The sequence below is a fragment of the Pan paniscus genome, chromosome X (genome assembly GCF_029289425.2).
Source record: "Pan paniscus chromosome X, NHGRI_mPanPan1-v2.0_pri, whole genome shotgun sequence".
NCBI classification, from domain to species: domain Eukaryota; kingdom Metazoa; phylum Chordata; class Mammalia; order Primates; family Hominidae; genus Pan; species Pan paniscus.
Window position 1 is genome coordinate 54,392,216 of NC_073272.2, and position 11,635 is coordinate 54,403,850.

General features: G+C 51.3%; 1 protein-coding gene across 6 annotated transcripts in view; it reads right to left on the reverse strand.

Moving 5' to 3' along the window:
* FAM156A (family with sequence similarity 156 member A) overlaps nucleotides 1–3,947 on the reverse strand; it is a 70,112-nt gene extending 66,165 nt beyond the window's left edge. For 3 of the 6 annotated variants that reach the window (XM_063601724.1, XM_063601723.1, XM_057301130.1), the window contains exon 1: nucleotides 3,781–3,947. The gene's annotated coding sequence lies outside the window, so the exon portion shown is untranslated. The remainder of the gene's footprint in view (nucleotides 1–3,780) is intronic. The other 3 variants (XM_057301131.1, XM_057301127.1, XR_010111235.1) reach the window with 2 other exon arrangements.
* Nucleotides 3,948–11,635: the final 7,688 nt, after the last annotated feature.

An 11,635-nucleotide genomic window follows, 5' to 3' on the forward strand; every position in this document is an offset into this window, starting at 1 on the left:
TGGGTTTTTCTTAACCCCGTCAAGCAGACACCTAAAACTAACCATCACAATAGTGATATAAAAGGCATCACTCTGTGAACTGCCTGCGACATGCTGTTCTCCTCTACAGGGTGGGCACTCACTCTCTTGGAGGCTAAGGTCCATCTGTCTACCTCTGTGGTCCCAGTATGGGGACAATGACAGTTACCATCAAGGCTTGCCAAGGAAGAGGGTAAGTGGTAGGCAGAATAGTGGCCCCCCAAACACATCCATGTCATTATTGCTAGAACCTATTCCAGCCAGGGAGATGACAGTGGGCCTGTACTCAGCCTTGCCCTGTGCCCGGCACTGCTCTCGGTGACTGACCAGTTGTCTCACCTCTCCTTCACATAACCCTGTGAGGAGGGAAAGTTAGTACCCTGATGACAGACGAGCAAAGGGAGGCAGAGAGAGCTGAAGCCACTTGCCCACCGTGTGACCCAGGGCAATTTAGTCCCTGCCAGTGTCACTTCAGCCCCTGCTCCTACCCTGCCTCAACTACTAGACCCATCTAACATGGGCTAGGGAGGAGGGCAGTACACACGTTTTCCCCAAAACCTGCACCTACCCTGCTTGGCGGGCATTAGCCTCCTTTACGAATGGGGAACTGAGGCTGGTCAAGGACAGGTGACTTGCCCAAAGTCACACCACCAGGGCTTGGGATTCCAGGCTTCTATGAAGCCTGCCAGGCCCCAAAGCCCACGTGTCCTGGGCTATTGTGGGTGTAAATGAGGCCTGAGGGGAGATGGATCCCAACATCTGAGGACAAAATGGGCAGATCCTGTCTATCCCCTGAGAGGTGGTGTTCCTGCTCCATGGCTGGCGTCAGGAGCACAGGATAGAGGATTTCCCACCAGACAATCTCCACAAACAGGCCTGAGGGAGCCTCTGGAGCCTCCAGGATAGAAGGCAAGACCTGGAGCCCAGGGGAGGTTCTGCAGGAAGGAGGCCGCCTATGCTGTGTGGTCCACACCAGCAGGCCGGGGCACTGCGAGCCTGTGTGCAGGAGTCAGGGACACTCACGCTACTCCCACTTCCCACAGCACTCTGCTTCACTTGTGAGTCTTTTTTTTTTTTTTTGCCTGAGAGTGTATAAAACGTTAAGTGTATGTTTTAATGACAAGCAATAAGCTGCACATTCATGTAACAACCATATAGTTCAAGGTCGATCACCTTCCCAGAAGTCCCCAGGGTCCCTTCTCAATCAGTGTGTTTTTCCTCACTGTCCCCCACCTTCCCCTTCTGCCTCTCTCTTCCATCCCAGTTCCTTTCTCATTCCTAAAGTCCTGCCTTCCCATTGGAAGTAGAAATGTCATGCTGGCCATGGTTCCCGTATTATCATAAATAATTTCTACTGGCTGGCTGGCTGACATTCAGTGTGGATGGCACCTTCCCCCCAGCTGTGGGTTCAAGCCCTATGTCTCCCGTGGCACAATAGGAGGTCATCCCTCTTTTAGGAATTTCAGGTGTGAGCAGGAGAGCAGGCTCAGGGCACTTCCCTGAGCCTCAGGTCCTTCATCTGTGACATGGGAGAACCCCACCTCCCTCTCAGGTTGTGGGAGAAATAGAGATGGGGACACCAGGCACCTGTCAATGAGTGCCACATGTCAAAACCTGGGATGAGCCTTTCTTTACCATCACACATCCTTGAGATCCCAGACCCACCAGGTGCTTCCCCTGCTCCAGGGCTGTTGCACTTGCTATTCCTTCTGCCTGGAATGCTCTTCCCTCAGGTAATCGCAAGGCCTGCTCCTCACTGCCTCCAGGTCTCTGCTCAGTCATCACCTCTCCAGGGATGCCTTCCCCACACACCCTGAATAAAATAACATCCTGCCCACTTACCCATTTACCTGACCCTGTCTTAACTTTTTTTTTTTTTTTTTTTTTGAGACAGAATCTCACTCTGTCACCCAGGCTGGAGTGCAGTGGCGCGATTTTGGCTCACTGCAACCTCCGCCTCCCGGGTTCAAGCAATTCTCATGCCTCAGCCTCCCAAGTAGCTGGGATTATAGGTGTCTGCCACCACGCCTGGCTAATTTTTGTATTTTCAGTAGAGACGGGGTTTCATCATGTTGGCCAGGCTGGTTTCGAACTCCCAACCCCAGGTGATCTGCCCGCCTCGGCCTACCAAAGTGCTGGGATTACAGGCATGAGCCACTGCGCCAGCCACTGTCTTAACTTTCTACGTAGCACTTACCACACTGTGATGTGCTATATATTTACTGACCAACTCTATGCAATCAGGGATGTTCTTGGTTTTGGTCTCTGTTGTATCTGCAGAACCTAGAACAGTACTCAAATATACAGCAGACGCTCAGGAAATTCTTGTTGAAGGATGGCTGGAGTGGGGCCCTTTACACACATTGCTAAGATGCACAGATGCCCTCCAAGATGGATATTGGCCCCATTTTACTGATTATGATACATACTGAGGTTCAAGGAGACAAGTGACTTGCCCAATGTCACACAATCAAGACTTGGGGGCTCCAGGCTTTGAAATCATGTCTGCCAGCCTCCAAAACCCATAGTTCCTGGACCGAGACCTCACAGCCAAAAAGGTAAGAAATTTCACTCCTGAGACACAGACTCCCAAACAGCTCAGATACTCAAAGACATCAAAAAGAGCTCACTAATCTCACAACCTGAAACAGACTCCAAAATCCCTGCACAGAGACCCCACAACTTGACACAGACCCCCAAACAGAACAGAGACCACACATGCTGTGACAAAGACCCCCACACACAACAGACCAAAGTTCTCACTCCTGGGAAACAAATTAAAACCATTCAGATATCTCACACCCTAGACAGAGACCCCCCCAAACCACTCAGACACCTCCCAACCTAATACAAAACAGAAACAGAAGTTCAAGTACCTCAGAAACATCACATAATCTTCAGATAAAGTCCCCAGACAAATCAGAGAACCTACATTCTGGGCAGAGACCCCTCCCTCTTCCAAACAGCTCAGATACTTTATACCTTAAGCAAAAGTGTCCTCACCAACACCAGCTGGGAAACATCACAACTTGGGACCCAGAATTGCAAACAGCTCAGAGACTTCACATCCTGGGGTGCAGACACCTACATAGAGCTCTCACACCCAGGGACACAAATGTCCAAAAAGCTCAGAAGATGCACACCCAGGCCAGGCGTGGTGGCTCATGTCTGTAATCCCAGCACTTTGGGAGACCGAGGTGGGAGGATCACTTGAGGCCAGGAGTTCAAAAACAGCCTGATCAACATAGCGAGACTCCATATCTACAAAATAAAAAATAAAAAACTTAGCCGGGCATGGTGGTGAGCACCTATAGTCGCAGCTACTCGGGAGGCTGAGGCGGGAGGATAGCTTGAGCCTAGGAGTATGAGGCTGCAGTGAGCCATGATCAGCCACTGCACTCCAGCCTGGGCGACAGAGTGAGACTCTGAAAACAAACAAGAGAAAAGAACAAAAGAAGGCATATCCAGACACATAGGCACACAAAATCCACTGAGATAAAATATCCCATTCAGACACAATCTGGACCCCAAACGGCCCAGAGTGATCGAATATACCCAAACAGCATCTGAGATGTCATGCCTAAAGATACACATCCCCAAAACTGCTTCACCCGCATTACTTCCTAGGCAAACACCAAACAAGCTCAGAGACCGCTCCCTGGAAATTAATTGAGTGTAGCGGGAGGAACGATGGTGCCGTGCCAAAAGCGCCAGACTAGGCTTGTCACCGAGTTAAGGGTAAACAAGACTGAAAGAGCTCACGTGAAGCAAATGACTAGGGCGAACTTTGCCGGGGTGGCATCTCCAGCCCCTTTGGGACTGTCAGTTGGTGAGTAGGCCAAAGAACTCTACTGTATCAAAAGCCACACACCCTCCTCGCTCCCGCTGCCTGAACTTCAGCTCCGCAATCATCGTGCCTGTCACAAACTGAAGGCCAATGGGAACCAGAGATGCGAAGAGGGAGGCAGGGGCTAGCCGGTCCATCCGGAGCCACTCCGCGCCCCGGAAAAGCTTAGTCGGGGCACTCTCGCAGTAACCAATCACCTCCCGGGACGGCCCTCGACCCCGCCCTTCACATCTTGGAGCCAATCGCTTGCCCCTTTGCGGTCCCCGGCGGGATTTGACTATGTAGAAACGAAGGGGTGGAGGTAAAGTGAAAATGATGCCTCGAACAGGCTGGGAGAACCGAGTGGTGCGAGTAGGGACGGACCTAACGGGGCAGAACTGTGGCGGATGCTACACGTGGGTTTAAAGAGACCCTTAGTGCTGTCGCACACAAGGGATTATTCCAAAATGGACAGGCGGAGTGGACTGTCCTTCCTCTGCGCCCCTCAGTGGTACATCCCAGGACAGAACTGTTCCATCCCGCGCGCCCCTTGGTGGTGCAAACAAGGAACAGCTAGTGGATGCAGATACCCAAGGACCATTCCGGGCTGGTCCCCAGAGGGTGAGAGGGCAAAGTCAGGACAAAAACTGACTGTATACTCACTGCAATCTTGAACAGGAGAAAAGTGTTTCTAAGCAGCAGACTTCCATTACCTTCCTGCAGCGTCCACCATCAAACGTTTACCACGTGCTGGGCATTGTGCTCACTTGTCCCTCCCTGGGTAATGCAGAATAGATCTAATGGGGGGCCTGCTGGCCTGGGAACCCAGCCACAGTCCCCCAAGGGGCAGGAGGGATGGAACTCCTGACTGGGCTCAGAAGGCCTGATGCGGGCCAGGTGTCTGTCCTTGACTGTCAGTAATGGGTGAGAGGGACAGCAGGACCTTCAAGCTCTGTTAGGGAAAGGGCCATCTCTCAGGGGCCCCCAAGGAGAATGAGTAGGCCAAATAAATCCTGTCACACCTGAATATGTGCCCTAGCAGAATCCTCAACCTGTCTAGCTATATCTCTCACCAGAATTTTGCATTGGTTTATTCATTTGCTAATTTATTCATTCTGTCCAAATCATGTGCCAGGCACTGTTATAGGTGTTAGGAATACAGCTGTGTGGAAAGAGACAAAAACTGCTGCCCTCGTGGAGCTTACATTCTATTGGGATCATATGGCACAAAAATGTAAGCATGTAATTTGTCAGGTGGTGGTAATTGCTGTAATGAAAATTAAGTCAGGGTAGTGAAATAGAAGAGGGGAGGATCCTATCTAGAAAGAGTGGCCAAGGAAGATCTTTCTGAGAACGTGAAATTGACATTTCAATAGGAGATGAATATCTGAGAGAAGCATTCTGGGCAGAGATAAGAACCAGTGCAAAAGTGTTGAGGTGGAACTCTGCCTAGCATGTGTGAGGCACAGTGAGGAGGCCAGTGTTGCTGGAAGAGGTGGGAGATGAGCTCAGAAAGGTAATGAGGACCAGATTATACAGGACCTTCTGGGCCATGGCAAGGACTTTGACTTACTCTGAGTGAGCCATGGGAAAGTTTTTAGCAGAGAAGCTCCTATGCTTCTTTCAGAGGCCGGAGGCCCAGGTCACTCAAAGTGTAGGGAAGAGCTCCTGGTTTTGCCAAGGGACTCCTCCAGCCCCTCTGCAGCCGAATATGCCTTTCCTGGACAATCCCTTAGACTCAGAAGGTATCCTCCCAACTGCTCCCCAGAAAAATCCATATCAGAGGATGATACCCTTAGAAGAAGCTGATCAAGGGCCCTGATAGCATGAGTGAGGTCACACCTAGCCCCATGTCTGAGAGAGAAAGTAACAGACACAGAGAAGATAGAGGGAAAGAAAGAGAGTAATAGAGAGACAAGGGCAGAGAGACTACTTCTGGCAGCTGGCTGTCCCTGCTGAATTAGATCCACAGCTCTGGACCCCTATGCATGCTACTAGGTGCTGTGCCTGTGTCTGCAGAGGAAAGGAAGCCTCTCCCCAGAAACTGTGTCTAGGGACTGACTCACCTGCCCTTGGCCTGGGCCTCAGTCATGAGGGAAGACCCGCCCCACTTCCTTGACACACATTGGGACCCTCTACCCATCAGGATAAGGACACGTTCCAGTTATGGGGAGGCTCATGCTGTATACAGAATCCCCCATACCCCCTCCAGCCCTTGACTGCCGTCCTGCTGACTCTCAGTGCTGAAAAAATTCTTTTTTTTTTTTTTTTTTTTTTGAGACAGAGTCTCGCTCTGTCACCCAGGCTGTAGTGCAGTGGCACAATCACGGCTCACCGCAGCCTCAACCTCCTGGGCTCAAGCAATCCTCCTACCTCAGCCTCCCAAGTAGCTGGGACTATAGGTGCACGCCACCATGCCCAGCTGATTTTTTTGTTTTGGTTTTGGTTTCTTTGAGACAGAGTTTCCCTCTGTCACCGAGGCTGAGTGCAGTGGTGTGATCTCGGCTCACTGCAACCTCCACCTCCTGGGCTCAAGCGATTCTCATGCCTCAGCCTCCCGAGTAGCTGGGATTACAGGCATGCACCACCATGCCCGGCTAATTTTTGTATTTTTAGTAGAGACAGGGTTTCGCCAGGTTGGCCAGGCTGGTCTCAAACTCCTAGCCTCAAGTGATCCACCTGCCTTGGCCTCTCAAAGTGCTGGGATTACAGGCATGAGCCACCATGCCCGGCCTGATTTTTTTTTTATATGTTTTGTAAAGACAGGGTTTTGCCATGTTGCCCAAGCTGGTTTTGAACTCCTGGGCTCAAGCCATCTGCCTGCCTCGGCCTCCCAAAAGTGCTGGGATTACAGGCGTGAGCCACCATGCCTGGCCTGAAAAAAATTCTTTCAAGGGGGAAGAAGAGGTAGGAATCTCTACATTTGCTGGTGGACCTCATGCCAATGGATGAATCTGTGGTATTTCCCCACTCTTTACCTCACGCCACCACTTCCACAGGTAACGTGAGGATTGCATTCTCGACATCCATTACCAAGCAGGGTGTGTGACAGAGAGACAGAGAGGCAGACCTCCCACCAGTGAGTCAGTGATGGGGCCCTTGAGGCCCTGGGCAAACCTCTTCCTTTCCCCTTTCCTTGTCATCTCCCATTGACCCCGGCTGTGCCTGAGCCTTTCCCTGACTCCTCCAGTGAGTCCAAGTTACAGCCGGTTCCTCCCTCTTCATGAGGACTGTGTGAGCACAGGCCCTACCTTCACTTGGCTTCAGCCTCCTCATCTGCAAATGGTGAGCTCCTCATTGGCAATTTGGCAGATTGAGTTAACATGGGTTACATGGGTTTGTTACAGGGGTCGGCCCTGAGCAAGGATGGGGTTAATGTCTGCAGACATTGTCATTAGTATTTGTACCACTGGCTCCTACATGCTACACTGAGGACTTGCCCTCCCTAAGGATAAGGATCCTATGTTTTCATCTCTCTGATACCAGGGCACCTTGTTCTACCCCTGTGAGAGAAAGGACCATCCTGCCTTCCTCACAAAAATATCCTGATATATGAGCAGCTCGGAGACCTAACCTTCTGGACAAAGACCTCCCACAAAAATGTTCAAAGATCTCATGCCTTAGGACAGTGCCCACAAGCAGTTCAGAGACCTCTCACCCTAGACACCAACCACCAAACAGCTCAAAGATGCCACACCTCAGGACACAGACCCCCAACCAGCTCAGAGAATTCCTACCTCAAGGTAACAGCTCACAATAACTCAATGACCTCACACACCAACCCACAAAGAGCTTACCAGCTACACCCTGGTACACATACCCACAAAGAATCAGCTCAGGGCTGCTGTGTGATGCTGAATCTCTGTGCCATCCAACACTGTTATGGAGAGGCCTTGGATCTTGTAGTTCCCCACAGTCTGCAGTCACCACCGTTGTTGTCATGAGGAAGGCAGGTTCACACCAGGGATGGGGAAGGACCCTCTGGGACTGAGGGGATCAGAGAGTAAGCTCTCATATCTGGCTTCCAGGAATGGCCATCGTCTGACCAACCCTGACCACCTTTGTTCCTGGTGACTTTTGTATCTTGCCCCATGGGGGCTTCAGGGTAAATCCCAGAACACAGTAGGAGACCCCTAGACCCCATTATCTTTGCCATCTCTCAGCACCCACTGTGGGGAACTGGATCTTGGAGAGAGAGTAGAGGTCTTCCCTTCACACTGCCAATGGCAACCCCCATTATGGCCCTTCTGAGCATTCTGGTCCTTTCTCCCAAACTTCCTCTCCAATTGGCAGCTGCCACACCTCCTCTCTCTCCCCAGCTCCCCACCCTTGTGAGCCACCAGGGCTCCCCTTCCACCACGGACCTCTACCTCCCTACCCCAGCCCTAGTCATGGGGCCTCAGTTATACCCTCTCACGCCCACTTCGGTCCTCTCACCCGGCACCTAGGCCTACCTCAGAGGACCCCCTCAGGACCCTCCCTGCACTTCCTGAAAGTGCAGACCATTTTGCAGGACAGATATCTCTCCTGCCCCCACACAGGTTTCTGTCACAACATCCCTGTTAGGGCAGAACTGGAAATGTCTCCCAGATCCAGATGAAACTCCAGACCCAGACTGAGAGTCCAGGGCAATTCGCCTAGGGCTGGAGGGGGCGGGGTGAGATTCCTGAAGGAGGCGCTGGGGTGAGTGTCACCTCAGGAGATGGGAGGACACTGCCCAGCTGGGTCTGTGAGGACAGAGAAGGGACCCTGGGAGGGACAGGGGCAGCATGAGCGCTGGGAGTGTCCCAACTGCAGTCCTCCGGGAATTGTCATCTGGCCCCAGCTCTGCCCCACCCTGGTTGGAGGGCCCCAGCCAGGGATCTGCCTTCTTGGCGCTCCAGTGTCCTCATCAGCGACAGAGGTGACAGGGCTTTCTTCCAAGGGTGCTAGTGGGGATTAAATGAGATGGCACATAAGAAAGAAGTGCTTGGGACACTGCAAGTCAGATCTGTGATGACCCAAAACTTAGAGCCCTGCGCACTGAGCGCCAGATGACCCCTTGTGAGTGGTCTCACTTAAGCCCTGCCTGTGACTTGGGAAGCATCTTTAGCCTCATACTGAACAACAGTCCAAGTCTTGAAGACTGGATCCCACTGGTCATCCAGTCCTTAAAGCCCAGGCTCCGCTTTACGAACTTCCGCCCATCAACCACTGTGCCTGACCGTGCGCGAGCGCGAAGACCCAGGGACCCGGCTTTACGAGTGCATCCCGCTGTACTCTGTAAGAGCCGCACTCTCCAGGTGAGCTTCCCAGAGCGGTCCTTGATGCCTTCCTGCCTTGATCGTCCCACAACCGATCGACTGCCCCTTTGCAGGTTCCTAATTTATTCAGATCTGTAGAACGGAGACGGGCGTGGCCAAAAATGGGACTAGAGGTGTCTCCGAGAAGTCGGAGAATGGGTGTCAGCCTGGGCCTGGGTGGAAACCAGGAGGACGGATTGCCGCCTGGGGCGCTCGCCGCCGCGCCCGCCCTACTGTCGAAAGGTGGGGCTGATTTCGTTGGTGGGCGGGGGTGGGCTTTATTGTCCCTCCACACACAGCATTTGTATTCTTACAAAATAGAACCTCCCTTCCCCTATGGTATCTCGCATAATGGTGTGTTCATTTCCGGTACCCGCAATGGTATGTTACATCCTCCACGCCTCATCCCCAGCTGCACACTCACAGGAGGTGAGATCCAAGAGGGGCCAGCTATTTCATACTTAGGTCCTGTGGATTACTCTAATGGTTCTCAAACTTTAGTGTGCATCAAGAATCACCTAGAGAGCTTGTTAAAACACAGATTGCTGGGCCTCACCTTTCAGAGTTTCTGATTCAGTGGGTCTGGGGAGGGGCCCAAGACTTTCATTTCTTTGTTTTCTTCTTCTTCTTTCTTTCTGTTTTTGCTTTTGAGACGGAGTCTCGCTCTGTTGCCCAGGCTGCAGTGCAGTGGCGGAACTCGGCTCACTGCAACCTCCACCTCCCAGGTCAAGTGATTCTCATGCCCCAGCCTCCGGAGTAGCTGAGACTACAGGCGCACACCACCACACCCGGCTAATTTTTGTATTTTTAGTATTTTTAGTAGGGACGGGGTTTTACCATGTTGGCCAGGCTGGTCTAGAACTCCTGACCTCAGGTGATCCGCCCGCCTCAGCCTCCCAAAGTGCTGGGATTACAGGCATGAGCCACTGCACTCGGCCAAGACTGCATTTCTAACTGTGCCCAGCCACTCTTCCACACAGCTAAGTAGACTTTTATTCCCACCTTCCTCCACTGTATTACTAGTAGACCAGCCCTTCCCCATCTTTTTCTCCCTCTCTCCCCAACAACACACCCAGATAAAGTCTTATCACCAGACCCTGAAGATCTTAAAGGGAGCAAAGGTCCAAGCATCGAGTCCACTGCCACAGAGCTCCTGCCCCATGAGTGGTGTGACTATGCCAGTCAACAAACTTTTCTTCTCCTGCACCACTGATGAATAACATCAGAGCAGCATCTATCAAAATGAAAAATCCTTATATGTAAGCCCTTAGAATGTTACATCCATGAGGGCAGGGGCATTTTCCTATCCAGTTTCCTCAGTCTCTCCAGTGCCCACCACACAGCAGGCACTCACTGCATGGTTGTTGAATGGCTGAACTCTTTTTCCCTAGCAATTCCACTTAAAAGAATGTATAATGAAGAAACATACACATAGAACAGAGCTTAGTATACAAGGAAGATAGTAGCAAACAATCAGGGAAAACCTCTAAATGTCCATTCATAGTCAGTGATCACTGGATGGTAAATGAACAATGAGAGACTTGTATTATATCAGGGAGCAGTCACTGGCCACGGAACAGAATGAGGGGACCAGACTATACTGGTCAAAGGAATCTTCTTCAGGACATGCTCTTAATGGGGGAATGTGGAAAAGTTCATAGTGGGACCTGGGGTGTGTGTGTGTGTGTGTGTGTGTGTGTGTGTGTGTGTGTGTGTGTGTGTGTGTGTTTAAACACAGAGAAATGTATTTGAAGAAAACAAGGAAACACCCAGATCCTCACCCCAGTGGTAAGCTGGGAAGGGAGAGAATGTGGAGGAAGGGGATGGCCTATGTAGTCCGTGTACTGATGTACTAATGGAGTCTTTTATTCTTTTTTTGAGACAGGCTCTCACTGTGTCACCCAGGCTGAGTGCAGTGGTGTGATCACAGCTCACTGCAGCCTCAATCTCCTGGGCTCTAGGGATCCTCCCACCACAGCCTCCCAAGTAGCTGGGGCTACAGGCATGTGCCACCACACCTGGCCATTTTTTAGTTTTTTGTAGAGACAGGGTCTCACTATGTTGCCCAAGCTGGTCTTAACTCCTGAGCTCAAGTGATCCTCCCACCTTGGCCTCCCAAAGTTCTGGGATTACAGGTATGAGCCACTGTGCCCAGCCTAATGGAGTCTTTTACACCAGGCCCATATTCGAGTATTATTTGAGTAACTATAAAGCAAAGTCATGTGATGAAAGCAATCCCTACACCACAGAGGAGTTTTGTGTGAGGGTATCTGGAGGGTGTCCAGGAATAGGGTTATCAAAGTTACATGCCCGAGGGGCTAGACAATGTGCATAAGAGAACCCAGCTCATCTCAATGTAAGGAAGATCAGCGTAATGAGTATGCTAAATGTTCCCTGCCAATCAGCCTCTGGAGTGAATACAAACAGAGAAATTGGAGCTGGTGCAGATCCCAGCTTCTCCTCCTCTTATTAGCTGTGTGACTGGGGATCATTCCCTTGCCTTCTGTGT